Genomic DNA, 15,769 nt, shown 5'->3' with positions numbered 1-15,769 from the left:
CTAGTCCTTCTGTTATTCGAAAGAGTAAATAACTGAGTCACATCTACCCGTTCTAGACCTCTCATGATCTTAAAGACCTCTATCATATCCCCCCTCAGTCGTCTCTTCTCCAAGCTGAACAGCCCTAACCTCTTCAGCCTTTCCTCATAGGGGAGCTGTTCCATTCCCCTTATCATTTTGGTAGCCCTTTTCTGTACCTTCTCCATCGCAATTATATCTTTTTTGAGATGCGGTGACCAGAATTGTACACAGTATTCAAGATGCGGTCTCACCATGGAGCTATATAGAGGCATTATGACATTTTCCGTTTTATTTACCATTTCCTTCCAAATAATTCCTAACATTCTGTTTGCTTTTTTGACTGCCGCAGCACACTGAGCCGACGATTTCAATGTGTTGTCCACTATGACACCTAGATCTCTTTCTTGGGTTGTAGCACCTAATATGGAACCTAACATCGTGTAACTACAGCAAGGGTTATTTTTCCCTATATGCATCACCTTGCACTTGTCCACATTAAATTTCATCTGCCATTTGGATGCCCAATCTTCCAGTCTCGCAAGGTCCTCCTGTAATGTATCACAGTCTGCTTGTGATTTAACTACTCTGAATAATTTTGTATCATCCGCAAATTTGATAACCTCACTCGTCGTATTCTTTTCCAAATCATTTATAAATATATTGAAAAGCACCGGTCCAAGTGACAGGGAGTATAATTTTATGGCTAATGTGATAATGTGAACAGAAACCCAGATCTTTGGAACTGGCAAGAAGGGACTGGGTCATAGTGTGGTTTCATTTGAGGGAGATAAATTGTGGTGGCTTGGTTTAAAGTGGATTTTAGGATGAGACGGATTGTGTGATGTGGGTATTGTAACCCATTTCATGCATTTGGCTGAGCTTTGCCCTGAGCTTTGCTGGGTTGGGCAATAAAGAAATGGATATAAATAAATAAATACAAAGAAACTATATCGGGTCACTTTTCCACATACTACTGAGCACTGCCCCCCCCCCCCCCCCTGCTGCAGTGGGGGGGACATGGATAGCCCTGGAGGGCTCTAAAGTGGAGAACTCTTAGAAAAATAACTCGGTCCACACCAAACATTTTGTGTTTCCTGGCTCAGCCCTCAGCCAACCCCCTCCCTGCAAATGACCTCTGCATGTTATTTATCTTACACACCAAGGCTGCTTGTGATTCTTTACCAAATGCTCTGTATTTGGAGACAGTGACTGTAAAAATGAGAATTACAGACACTGCAAGAAATGTGGACTTTTGCAAGAGATTGCTGTTTTGCACCCAAAGGTAATACAAATTCTCAAAATGCAAACGGGGATTAAAAACATTTTTTCAATAAATTAAAGGGATGAACAAAAAAACAATTTGTCACAGAGCAAAGATAGCCAAAGATTCATTTAATGACCACCACTGGATCCATCAAGAACAAACATACATTCAATGTAAAAACAAAGCACAAAGATTTCACAATAAAAAACCATTTTCATTAGATTCTGATTTAACCGGATAGCATGAATAATTTTATTTATTTACAGCAATATGTATTCCACCTATTACCTGGTCCTGTCCTAGGCAGATTCCAAAAAATGTAAAACAGATCAACATAAAATTAACAATTATATATAGTAAAATAGTAAATAATAATCAAATAATTATGACAACATTAAAGTTAACAAAATAGATAAAACATAAACAGCATAAAACAACATCCCAAACAATGTGAAATTAAACTGAATGTAAGTTTAGAAAAAAAATGACTTCATAACTACAGTGCAGAAAAGGACAGATCTGTAACAATGGCAGATGGAAGGAGAGGGAGTAGGAAGTATTCAAGTCAAGCTAAATGGAGTCGGATTGCTGAAGATGGGACTGTATGCACCTGAAATTGCTGACAATCTCATAGCAGTTTCCAAATTAACAGACGCTGGATTCAATGTGATTTTTGACAAAGTCATTTGCAAAGTAAAAAATGGAAAAGAACTTTTGTTCACTGCATCTAAAGACTGTGGAATGTTCCGGATGAACGCCAAGGCCAGACCAGTGAGTGATCACGCAAATATTGCACAAGCAGTTAATGCCAAGTTGTGGCATGTGACAGTATAATCTATGAGCAAAAACTGGGAAAACCAAAAGGTATTCACTTGAAGACAGGATTTCTAGAGACACGGCAAGATTGCCTCAAATGTAAACCATTTAAGGCAATTTCCAAGGAACCAAGCAGAAACCCATAGGAGCTAATGCACATGGATTTATGTGGACCCGTGCCAGCAGATTCTATCGGTGGCAGGCGGTATATATTTGTCATTGTGGATAATTGCAGCTGGAAGCTGAATCCATTTTTCCTTCAGCACAAAGACCAAGTAACAAATATTTTCATTATGCACGATACTCAGAATGCCAAACCGTCCGTTATCTACAATGGAAGTGAGTTTATCTCAGATAAGACTTGAGAATTTTATGAAGGCGTATGGAATTCATCACGAGAAGGCAGTTCCATGTTCACCGTCCCAAAACAGAATTGCAGAACGTGCTAATCGCCGGCTATCAGAAGCAACAAGAACAATGCTGATAAGATCTGCACTACCAGTCAAGTTTTGGACTGAAGCAGCAAGTTCTGCTGCTTACGTAAGAAACTGCTGTAACAACAAGAAAAATCGCCAGAAAAAGAATGAAAAGAGGCAATCAGGATACTTCAAAGGGTTTGGATGTCTCCTGTAGGCCCGGATTCCCAAGCAATATCAGGAGATGTTAGATGTTAATATTAAATCTAAAATCTTCATTGGTTATTATGAAAACAGGAAAGGATATTGCTTATATGATCCCGAGGTGAAGAAGAGAGCCGAAGTTTCTTGAGTTAGGAAAAGGAACTGAAGTTCTATAAAATGGAGGTGACACTTTAGGGGAATATGATCAAGTCACTTATTTGACAAGCGAAGAGAACATTGGACATTAACATATTGATGAAATGCTAAGAAGTGATGATGAAAGGTCATTTGATAACAAGACAGAGTCATCAGATGAACTTCCATCATCCATGGCAGAAACACATGGTGAAATCTCATTATAACAACCAGACAAGCAGGAGTATGTCACATAATCTGTAAGTCGTGACTTTCTGATAGACGAGCTCCTAAACCAAAGGCAACGTCTTATTGCAACAGTGTGTATCACCAAATGAAAGAAGCAATATGCACAGAAGATGTGATGAAGACCGGCCAGCACAATAAGTGGGAGGAGGCTATTGTGAAGAGCTTTCATCTCACAACAGGATGAAAAACTGGCAACTAGTGCCAAGAAAGAAGCACATGAAAGTTATTAAACTGAAATGGGTATTTAAGCTGGCGTTAAGTCCTAAAGATGATATGGAGTGATACACAGCATGACTAGCGGCAGTTGGTTATGAACAGCATTGTGGAACAGACTGTAATGAAAATGACAACTCAGATTATTACTGACTTTAGCAAATGAAGAACATTTAATTTGATGACAATCTGATGTGAAATCTTCAAGTCTACATAGAGGAACCTTCAGGACCTGATTAAGAGGAAAAGATGACAAGAGTTTGCAAGCTCAAAAAGGCAATGCATGGATTAAACCAATCAAGTTGTGCATTGTACATGGCATTAGACCAAATATCACACAACAAGGATTCTCGCCAAATAGAATCAGATCAATGCATCTAGATACTGCGACAAGGAGAAGAATATGTTATACTGGCTATTTATGGTAGATAACATATTAATAGCAACAACAAGTAACAGTTTCTACATGTAGTAAAGGCAAGACTGAACTAAAATATTTAGGCGAGCCAAACCGAATCTTAGGCATGGACATTGTCAATCGATTAAAAGAACTATATTGAAGTATTCGTAAACTTTTCAGCATGAATGACTGTAAGCAAGTGTTAATACCCATAGAGCTAAATCACAAAGAAAAAGAAGATCATCCAGATGTTCCAGAGTCTTATTGGATGTAACTTGTGCAGGCAACAACACCAGATGCTTCTTTTGCACTTTGAGCCATTTCAATACTTGCTATACAGCTGAACAAGGAAGACAGACAAACGTGTTTTCAGATATCTTCAAGGAACAAAAGATAATATTTTGTGTTATGAAGCTTCTGAAGAAAGAATAATTGGTTATTGAGATACAAGCTGGAACTCTTGGACTCAGGGTGGAATATTTACCGGAGTTCATATATACATGCCATCGCAAGAAGAAATTAGCTGGAAAGCCGTTAAACAGCAGATGGCGTGAAGCTGAATACATCACTCTCCAGGTGAAATATCAAAAAAGCAAGTTCTAGAAGAACTTGAATTCAACATGTAAATGTCAGATCCGGTCACTAGGTGGCAGCCAAGTGTATGGTGCTGCAGGACTTCTCTGCTCTGTGTGTCTGTGCAAGCAGCAGGTGCAGACCTAAGCTCCTGAATATATCAAGTTATTGGCCTCTTCTCACTCACTGTGGGCGATGACTCCGCAGGACTCAGGCAAAAAAACAGAACCTGCAAGGGGTGGAGCATGTGATTTCTACAGAGGTAGACGTGTAATTCACCTTTAGAATATCCTCTCCGAGCTGTCAGAGCCTACTGGAGATTTTCGCCTACCTCAAGAAAGAAGCCGAAAGCAAAATGCAAGGACCGAAGGGGTTGGAGACTCCAGCGTGATGCGGAAGCTAAAAGTGGCCGAGACACTTCCTTAGAATCCAGCGGCCAGAGCTGAGGCTACTGAGGATGTGGGGGCTGGGCATGTCAGGGACTACTTTTTCAATGCATGAACAACCTCCAGGAATGGTGCAGAGCTAGGGCACAGTTTTCGTGCATTGGGGGGGTCACTAGGCACTGAATGTACTGTGAACAAAGAGCTGTTCAGAGCCAGCTGTACCTCCTGGTCTCAGTGTGGAGGGAACGGTTGCAGCTACTTAAGTGCACCTCTTGTTTACTCACGGCTGTGGCTCTTCTCAAGCCTGGAGTTTGCACTGGGCTTTTCAGCCAACCCAACACCCTCACAGTAAACAGCAGCGTGTCATCCTTTAACTGGGTTTATAAGAAAATCCACTTCATTGCTTTTTTTTTTCTCCCAAAGACAATGAAATAATCTGCCTTTCTATAGCACCTTACATTACATCCAAAATGAGCTCCCAGCCTGCTTTCCAGTGAGAGCAGGTGGCAAACAGATCCTCAGGCTTCCCCACGGAGAAAGGCCTTCCAAACAAATGTGGACCAGTGGAGAAGGGAATCGTCTCGAGCTGAATGCTCAGATCTGACCCTCACTGGAGTCGTATGGAGTCCACTACCAGACCTCAATGACATCTGCTTCTTCATTGGTCTTGAAATGAGTCCCATTATATACCTAGGAAACCTCAAATACAGGTTTTATTGAGAAACAGACAGCAGATAAAGTCTGCCAGGACCATGCACTCTGCCCGTTTCCTCTGCCTACTGCCATACCACACACTCTGCTTGATCTCTGACGTCAGTCTTGCTTTCCCAGCACCAAGGATCCTTGGTGCTTGTCCCATAGCTTCTTAAATTTAGACACTTATTTTTTTTATCCGCCATCATTCTCCGTGTATGCACAATCCTTTCTGCGAAGAAATACTCCTGAAACTGTTCCCTTCCAGCCTCATGTCTCATTCTCTTCTTCTAGAAGAGACAGGAAAACGTTGCCTCTTGTGAACTCTAGGACAAGTCTTACCGCCGTTATCTGCCATCATATTCCCTATTTCTACAAGTGACTTCCACGCCAACCTTCGGAACCTCGGATGCAATCCGTTAACCCCCATCCACCTCCCATGGACCTTCAATGTCCATTTACCTCACAGACCTCCAATTTCTGCTGTCCAATCGACTTCTCACCGACCCCAGCCAAGCTGAGCAAAGAGATCGAGTCAGCCAGACCCCAGGCTTGCAGTGTCCCTGCTCCTCCTGGACCTCCGTGCTCATTGCCTTCTGTTCACAGGGCACTCGGAGTCCTGATATTCTAGTGTTCATCAGTGAGGGGACTGGACATTGGACACTGAAGGTCCTCAGGGGTGAGAGGTAAAGGGACGTCAGAGGTCCAAGGTGGTAGCAGAAATGAACATTGGAGGTGCACAGGGGAGATTTGGTGCGATAAGAGAAAAATGTTTTATTTCACCTTCATTGTAGGAAGAGAAGAGAATAGAAAAGAACAGCAACAATTTCAGAAACGGGGAGATCTGGTAGCTCTGTGAGTGCTGCTGGCAGGGCCCATTTCATTTGTAATGCATGTGAGTGCAAATATTGCATGTACAGAGCAGCTCCAGGGTCCTCAGCTAGGACATTCCAGCTGTTCTGTGGTTTTCTCTTATGCTAAATGGTAAACATTTACACAGAACCCTCCCATTTAATGCTAATTTACTGAGGGAGTTCCTGACCTGCCAGGCATTGCCTTAAGCTCTGATGTTCTCTGGTGTCATCTGTGTTCCCTCAGGCATGAAAATAATTAGTAAGATATTCCGTGGGTGCTCTCAGTCAGGTGAGGAAGAGAGACATGCAGCTCATAAGGTGAAAGGGAAGTTCACTCTCCATTCACCTAAGTCGATCATTGGCCTCTTTTCTGAAACTAGCAACCAGTGCCAGGTGGGAATGTATTTATGTATTCATTCTTATTAACTGCTCACACAAATCTATATACAATAACAAATCATAGTAAAAGCATAAAAAACAAATCATACAAACTAAACAAAATTTAAATAAAATATAACATTAATTCAAATTAATAAAAATTACGTGTCCTGAACCAAGGACATAAGACATACTGTTCACAGATCTAGCAAGGGAAAAGCCAAAATTTCACCCTCTTCTGAAAAAGCAGATAGTTGAACTCCATCCACAACTCTCTTGGCGCTGAATTCCACACATCAGGCCCTATGACAGAAAAGAGTCTCTTCCCAATTGCACTTCTTGTTCCCTCCTTCATTGTTGGTGCTTTAAATAAAATCTCTGATGCTGAGTTGCCTCAACTCCTTGGTTTGTAAATCTCTACCAACTGTTGTATATACTTGGCCCTCTGTCATTCAGTCATTTTGTACATCAAATCGGACTCTTTGCTGAACTGGAAGCCCATGCAGCTGCCTTAATAAAGGGGCTGCACTGACCTTTCGAGGATAACCATAAATCAGCCTTGCTGCCATATTTTGCATAAGGCGCACTTAGCTGGTAACCCTACCAACAACCCATTGCAATAATCAATCCGAGGCCAAAGAAAAGTCTGAACCACCAACCGAAAAACTGCCAATGATAGTCATGCCCAAAGATTCCTCAATAACCTGAGCTTGAAAAATATTTGCGCTACTTCCCTGGATATGTGAGACTTAAAATGCCACTGATCATTACAAATCACCCCCAAGGTCTTTACTTTTGAACTGGCTCCCTACTCCACCCCTTCTATCTTTAATTCCAATGGTCTTTGTAAAACATCCTCCACTCTGTTTTCCCTATATTCAACACTAAACAATTTTTTAAAAAACCACTTAGAAAGCAAATGCAAATTCCCATTGATCCTAATCATAGCCTCCTCAAGGTTTATTTTTGACTGATGTGGCCTTCTGGATTTTTTATGAATGATGTAAACCACCTTGAGTTTCACGTGTGAGAGAAAGGTGGTATAAAAATCAAAGAATACAATAGAATAATACACAAGCCAACTAAACAGCTGTCAGGTGGTACCAATATTTGATTAATATTGGACTGGGATGGATTCCAGCCTAGAATCTAGCAGGTAGGGTTGAGAGTTTGTTTTAAAAGAATGAGTAAAATGCAATGAATGAGGCCATTTTTTATTTGTACGAATGAAACAAACCAAAAATTAGCCTCAGATGAAAATGCCTAACTATTTTCAGGAACTTTCGTGTTCATGCATTTAAAAAATAAAAAAAGGCCTCCAGCAGGACCAGGCCTCGGCCTAGTCACACCCCAAGGGCCTGTCAGGAGGATGGGTACCGTCACCGATGCTGGGTCCCATCACCAAGGCCCAGGCCAAGACCTAAGACATAGGTCTGAGCCTGATTCTGGGGCCCAACCGAGGCAAGTTCCCACCACTGAGGCAGATGCCAGGGCCCAATGCCAAGGCCTGTCTAGGTCTGGGTCCAAAGCCAGGGCTGGCCAACGCCAGATCCCAGGCTGAGACCCAGACCTAGGCCTGACACCAGGACCCAGCCCAATGCCAAGTCTCGTCACTGAGGCTTGGGCCTGGGCCTAGGCCCAAGGCTGGGTCCTGTTGCCAAGACTCAGGCCTGAGGCCTAGGCCTGGAGGCCCAGCACCTCGCCTTATGTAGGTCTCTTTCTTTCTTCTGTTGATGAAACATGATGCTGTCTGGTGGAAGTTTATACCTCAGTAACATTGCTGGGGTGCCTTCCTCTTGACTGGAAGGTGCCAAGAAAGGTGGAAGATGTCCCAATGATGAAATTGAGGTGTGTCCTTCCATCAGACAGCATCATTTTTCTTTGACAGAAGAAGAAAGAAGACCTGTGGGAGGTCTAAGCTTGGGCCCCAGCATTGGGCCTGGTCCTGGGCCTTGGCAATGGGCCGAGTCCTGGGCCTTGGTGATGGGACTCAGCTTCAGCTGGGCCCCTGCATTGAGCCAGGATGTATGCCTAGGCCTCAGCAATGGAACCTGGCCTTGGCCACATTCCAGCTTCAGGGCTGAGCCCTGGTGATGGGGCTGTGGTGTTGGACCTGGGCCTTGACGATGGGCCTTCCCCCATTGATTAAAATGAAAAAAAAAAACCCAATGAAACAATGGAAATAATTTTTTTTTTTAAGCAAATCTGACAAATGACTGGGATCTACTACAAAACGTCCCTGCTCACCCCTTCCGCCAAGGCTACGCTCCACCCCTCTTTAAGAAAACGCGCCTTCTCTACCGCCGCACCTACGCACTGGAACGCTTTACCAACAGAGCTTCGTCAGGAACAATGCCCGCTCACCTTTAGAAAGAAATTGAAGACCTGGTTATTCAGACAAGCCTTTCCTTAACATCCCGCAACACTAACACGGACTCCTGCTTCAGTTAACGTACATTTCTTGCTGTTACGACTTCAAATTTCTTTCCCTTCCTGACCCCTGTGTCCTCTCCCTCCCCCCGTCCCTTCCCCCCCCCCCCCCCGCCCATTTTACTCTGTCCCTACTCATGATCTGTACCTTGTGCGGAGATAGCCTGTAATCTAGTTATTTCCTCACTCGAGGGTTTTTTTTTTTCCTTCTACATTGTTGTTGATCAGCCCTTGTTATATGTTATGTCATCCCCCTTGTTATACTTTATTCTCTCATCTATATTTTATATTTAATTGATTTGAAGATACTTGTTATTTGTAACTTTCTCCAGTTTTGGTTCAATGTAAACCGGCGTGATAAGAATCTTCGTCTTGAACGTCGGTATAGTAAAAAGATGTAAATAAATAAATAAATAAATCTATGAAACTAATGAACAAACTAAAATGAATTGTTTGATCCTGCATCCCTACCAGCAGAAAATAGTTTGTTATTCCTGTGGCAATCTGCTCTGGGGGCAGAACTGTACTGCTACCCAGCACATCTACATGTGGTGGATAATTAAATAATCTTCAGTGAAGGTTAATTGTGAAATAAGTCTGGGTAATAGTGAAAAATATGCAGTTGCAAACTTGAAAACTAAGCAGCAGCAGCACCAACAGAATGTGGTGAGGGTAGCAAATGGCAATACCTCCCTTCCTGAAAAGCCACATATATCCTTTGATAGCACTATGACATAGTGAGTACACAGCATCACTGTAAAAAAAACCAAAAAAAACCAAACCTGTGCACGTCTTCAACAGCGAAGCAGGTGGAAGACCACATCTGGATCTCAATGACTGTGAAGGCAGGTGAAGGTGGGCTATTTATATACTATTTTTCTCCATTGCTGCTAAACTCCCAAGAAAGTGTACCCCATACTAAAGAGTAGCAAATCACCTGGACCGGATGGTATGCATCCTAGGGTACTGAAGGAACTCAAGAATGAAATTTCTGATCTATTAGTTAAAATTTGTAACCTATCATTAAAATCATCCATTGTACCTGAAGACTGGAGGGTGGCCAATGTAACCCCAATATTTAAAAAAGGCTCCAGGGGCGATCCGGGTAACTATAGACCAGTGAGCCTGACTTCAGTGCCGGGAAAAATAGTGGAAACCATTCTAAAGATCAAAATCGTAGAACATATAGAAAGACATGATTTAATGGAACACAGTCAACATGGATTTACCCAAGGGAAGCCTTGCCTAACAAATCTGCTTCATTTTTTTGAAGGGGTTAATTTATTAATTAATTTATTTGTTGAGTTTTATATACCGTAATTTGGTGAAGCCATCACAATGGTTTACAAGATTCAAAGTGTCATATTCTTAACAATTGTGAATTAAGGTATAACAGGATTCATATTACACAAAAAGTTAATCTTTTTTATAGTCCAGAAAAAATTCATTTTTGAGTTAGGAGTTAGGAGGGTTTCTTAGGTGCTGGTTGGAGACAAGTTCTTTTATGTATTTGGTTTGTCGTTCCTTTGGGTTTTGGGATGTTGTGAGGTTTGAGTTTCAATGTAGACTTTGTGAAACAGCCTTGTTTTTAGATCTTTTTTGAAAGTTTTGAGGTTAGGTTGGGTTCTCAAATCTTTTGGGAGGGAGTTCCATATTTTAGGGCAGGCAATGGAGAAAGCTCTTTCTCTAGTTAAGAACATGCCATACTGGGTCAGGACAAGGGTCCATGAAGCCCAGCATCCTGTTTCCAACAGTGGCCAATCCAGGCCATAAGAACTGGCAAGTACCCAAAAACTAAGTCTTTTCCATGTTACCATTGCTATTAATAGCAGTGGCTATTTTCCAAGTCAACTTAATTAATAGCAGGTAATGGACTTCTCCTCCAAGAACTTATCCAATCCTTTTTTAAACACAGCTACACTAACTGCACCAACCACATCCTCTGGCAACAAATTCCAGAGTTTAATTGTGCGTTGAGTAAAAAAGAACTTTCTCCGATTAGTTTTAAATGTGCCACATACTAACTTCATGGAGTGCCCCCTAGTCTTTCTATTATCCAAAAGAGTAAATAACCGATTTACATCTACCCGTTCTAGACCTCTCATGATTTTAAACACCTCTATCATATCCCCCCTCAGCCATCTCTTCTCCAAGCTAAAAAGTCCTAACCTCTTTAGTCTTTCCTCATAGGGGAGCTGTTCCATTCCCCTTATCATTTTGGTAGCCCTTCTCTGTACCTTCTCCATCGCAATTATATCTTTTTTTAGATGCGGCGACCAGAATTGTACACAGTATTCAAGGTGCGGTCTCACCATGGAGCGATACAGAGGCATTATGACATTTTCAGTTTCATTCACCATTCCCTTCCTAATAATTCCCAACATTCTGTTTGCTTTTTTGACTGCCGCAGCACATTGAACCGACTATTTCAATGTGTTATCCACTATGACGCCTAGTTCTCTTTCGTGGGTTGTAGCACCTAATATGGAACCTAACATTGTGTAACTATAGCATGGGTTATTTTTCCCTATATGCATCACCTTGTATTTATCCACATTAAATTTCATCTGCCATTTTGATGCCCAATTTTCCAGTCTCACAAGGTCTTCCTGCAATTTATCACAATCTGCTTGTGATTTAACTACTCTGAACAATTTTGTATCATCTGCAAATTTGATTATCTCACTCGTCGTATTTCTTTCCAGATCATTTATAAATATATTGAAAAGTAAGGGTCCCAATACAGATCCCTGAGGCACTCCACTGCCCACTCCCTTCCACTGAGAAAATTGTCCATTTAATCCTACTCTCTGTTTCCTGTCTTTTAGCCAGTTTGCAATTCACGAAAGGACATCGCCACCTATCCCATGACTTTTTACTTTTCCTAGAAGCCTCTCATGAGGAACTTTGTCAAACGCCTTCTGAAAATCCAAGTATACTATATCTACCGGTTCACCTTTATCCACATGTTTATTAACTCCTCCAAAAAAGTGAAGCAGATTTGTGAGGCAAGACTTGCCCTGGGTAAAGCCATGCTGACTTTGTTCCATTAAACCATGTCTTTCTATATGTTCTGTGATTTTGATGTTTAGAACACTTTCCACTATTTTTCCTGGAACTGAAGTCAGGCTAACCGGTCTGTAGTTTCCCGGATCGCCCCTGGAGCCCTTTTTAAATATTGGGGTTACATTTGCTGTCCTCCAGTCTTCAGGTACAATGGATGATTATAATGGTAGGTTACAAAATTTTACTAATCGGTCGGAAATTTCATTTTTTAGTTCCTTCAGAACTCTGGGGTGTACACCATCCGGTCCAGGTGATTTACTACTCTTCAGTTTGTCAATCAGGTCTACCACATCTTCTAGGTTCACCGTGATTTGATTCAGTCCATCTGAATCATTACCCATGAAAACCTTTTCCAGTACGGGTACCTCCCCAACATCCTCTTCAGTAAACACCGAAGCAAAGAAATCATTTAATCTTTCCGCGATGGGCTTATCTTCTCTAAGTGCCCCCGGATGGTGTGACGTCAGTAGAGGGGAACGCCACCGAGGTTCGCGCCAATGCTGGAATAAAGACGTGGGTGGTGTGCGCGCGTGCACCCTAGTAGGCCCTTGGGAGAAGCATGGCAGGAGGCAGCACCATAGCCGTTCCAGGGACACCGGATGTTGCATCCATTGCTGCTCGATGCCCTCACTCCGCCCTCTTTACCTCTGTGGCAACTCCCTCCGGGTCTGATGGACGGTTAGCTGCCGCGGCGTCTTCTTGCCGTCTCTCTCCGGCGTCTCCGGACCGGCACGACGCTGTGGATCCACCATGTTCCTGATGATGTAGGGCGTGTGCGTGCTCCGATTGATGTACCAGCAATGGCGCGAACCCAGGGGGCGTCCCCTGAGATGACGTCATCCGCTTCCAATATAAAAGGTCTCAGTATTTGCTAACACATCGAGTTAGCAAGGGTTACTCTACCTAAGCAACTCTGCATCCTCAGACTTACCAGGGGTACCCGCTCCTCAGGGGCCTCGCTCTCTTTTCTTTATTTCAGATTGCCGATAGAAACTGGTACTCGCTTCTCGAGGGCCCATGTTCCTGAACGCTCTGAAGATTCTCTACTGCCTGGAAGCTATCGCAGATATAGACATTTGTGAGTTACCACTGCTCTCTCAGAGCTTTCCCTGGAGCCAGGTACTCGCTCCTCGAGGGCCTAAGCCTTTCCAGCTACTGAGCTTCTTAAAGACCTTATGTGAATGTTGTCATCTAGTTCTGGCTATGAACACAGCATACCCTGTCTACTCACTATCTATAGTTTCTCTACAGCTCAACCTTGGGATCGCTGTTCCAGTACCTGAGTGACTTCAGCCCTGCCGGGCATATCAGCTCACTACTGCCACCTCTGGTGGTTCTACTAACCTGTCTAATAAAAAAACTATCTGTGTCTGTCTCCGTACTCAAGCTTAGCCGGTGGTCCCTCTCAGGATATCCTCCTGGGGGCGCAGTCATCTGCCATCGGCCCAAGGATCCACCTATCTACATTCCTCTACAGCTGAGTGCCCTCTCCAAGCACTCCGCTGGTAACAGATTGCTACTTCTTCTCCATCAGGAGTCTTCAGCAACAGATTCATATCAGATTGCTACTCCACAGTCTAAACCCATACAGTTTGTTAACTCTTCTCTCCACAGAAGCCGAAGCATATCAAGATTGCTAACTCCTCCCCTTTTACAGGAGCAGATTCACAACAGATTGCTAACTCCTCCCTCTTCGGGAGTCAGATCCGTAACACTTGACAAATTGGCACTTGCTTGGGTGAACCTCTGGTGGCCTCGCACATTAGTAGAACATTTAAAGCAGTTTATTGCACTCTTTTTTCTGCAGCTATGCAAGAAATACAATTTAAAACATTTTAAATGTAAAACCTTGGTGGGAAATGTCTCATATGTTTATTGACTGTCATAAATTGTTATCCTTTTTTGCGACAAATCTTTGCTTTTCTGGAAATAATTTTGAAATGCTCTGTAGAGAGTTCTCATGTCTTGGTGTTACTACATCTCTTCCCACCTTTTTGTATGCTTCCTTCTGGGGGTCAAAAATTCCTTTTTATGTCTTTATTGCTGCCAGACGTTGGTTCTCTTAAACTGGAAGGGGGACAAGTTGCCTACTTTTCTACAATGGAAGATGGAACTGTATCACCTTGCTACATTGGAGTTGCTGAGGAAGGAAAATTTTCTTAAAAAGAAAAACTAAGTAATCGATTATCATTAGTTTTGCTTATGGGAAGAGACTCAAAAACCTCTTGCATAATTTTGACTGAGGATGCCAGTTTACTGTTCTAAGTGTGTGGGAACCTTTACTGGTGTGAATGTGGTGGTGCGTGTGGGGAGTCTATACTCGTTGAAATCTAGTCAAGCAAAGGGTATTGGTTAATTCTACAAATACAGCTGTTGACGTGTTAAGGTTTGATTTTGTTCTTCTGCTTGTTCATGTGTAACCGACTTGATAAATAAACATTAAAAAAAATAATAAGCACTGGTCCAAGTACAGATCCCTGAGGCACTCCACTGTTTACTTTTTTCCACTGTGAAAACTGATCATTTAATCCTATTCTCTGTTTCCTGTCTTTTAACCAGTTTGCAATCTTAGAAGCCTCTCTTGAGGGACTTTGTCAAACATCTTCTGAAAATCCAAATACACTACATCTACTGGTTCACTTTTATCCACATGTTTATTAACCCTTTCAAAAAAATATAGCAGATTTTTGAGGCAACACATCCCTTGGGTAAATCCATGTGGCTGAGTCCGATTAGACCATGTATATCTATATGTTCTTTGATTTTGATCTTTAGAATAGCTTTCACAATTTTTCCAGGCATTGAAGTCAGCTCACCAATCTATAGTTTCCTGGATCACCCCTAGAGCCCTTTTTAAATGCTGAGGTTACATTGGCCACCCTCCAGTCCTTGGGTACAATGGATGATTTTAATGATAGGTTACAAATTATTAGTAATAGGTCTGAAATTTCATTTTGCAGTTCTTTCTAAACCCTGGGTTATATATCATCCGGTCCAGGTGATTTGCTACTCTTCAGTTTGTCAATCTAGTCTACTACATCTTCCAGGTTCACCGTGATTTGGTTCGCTTCATCCAAATCATCAACCTTGAAAACCCTCTCCAGAATGTGTATCTCCCCAACAACCCCCCAAACAAAGTATTAATTTAATCTTTCCGAGAAAGCCTTATCTTCCTTAAGTGTCCCTTTAACCCTTTGATCATCTAACAGTCCATCCAACTCCCTTACAGGCTTCCTGCTTCAGATATATTTTTTAAAAGCTTTTATTATGAGTTTTGTAGTGACCTCCAAAACCTAGCCGTAAATTGAACACCTCAATCAGAGAGTATATGTCTCGGGAGTCTGTGGAGGCGAAAGATGCGGCAATTGAACAATTTTGCTAATTCCGGGGCTGAAGGAAGACCAAGTAACACCACAAAGTGAGCCATCTTTGAAAATCGGTCCACGGTAACCCAAATGGTTTAGCTGCCACTGGAAGGAGGTAGGTCCACAATGAAATCTGTGGCTATGTGTGTCCACGGTTCACTAGGTGCAGGAAGAGGTTGTAGGAGACCCCAAGGATGGCCCACCGGTGGCTTCTGACGAACGCAAGTGGGACATGATTCCACATATGCTTGAGCATCTTTCTTCATGGTTGGCCACCAATAGAATCTCTGGAGAGTGGAAAGAGTT

Source organism: Rhinatrema bivittatum, chromosome 6 (assembly GCF_901001135.1).
Source record: "Rhinatrema bivittatum chromosome 6, aRhiBiv1.1, whole genome shotgun sequence".
Classification (NCBI taxonomy): Eukaryota; Metazoa; Chordata; class Amphibia; order Gymnophiona; family Rhinatrematidae; genus Rhinatrema; species Rhinatrema bivittatum.
Note: the sequence above shows the minus strand (reverse complement) of the source record.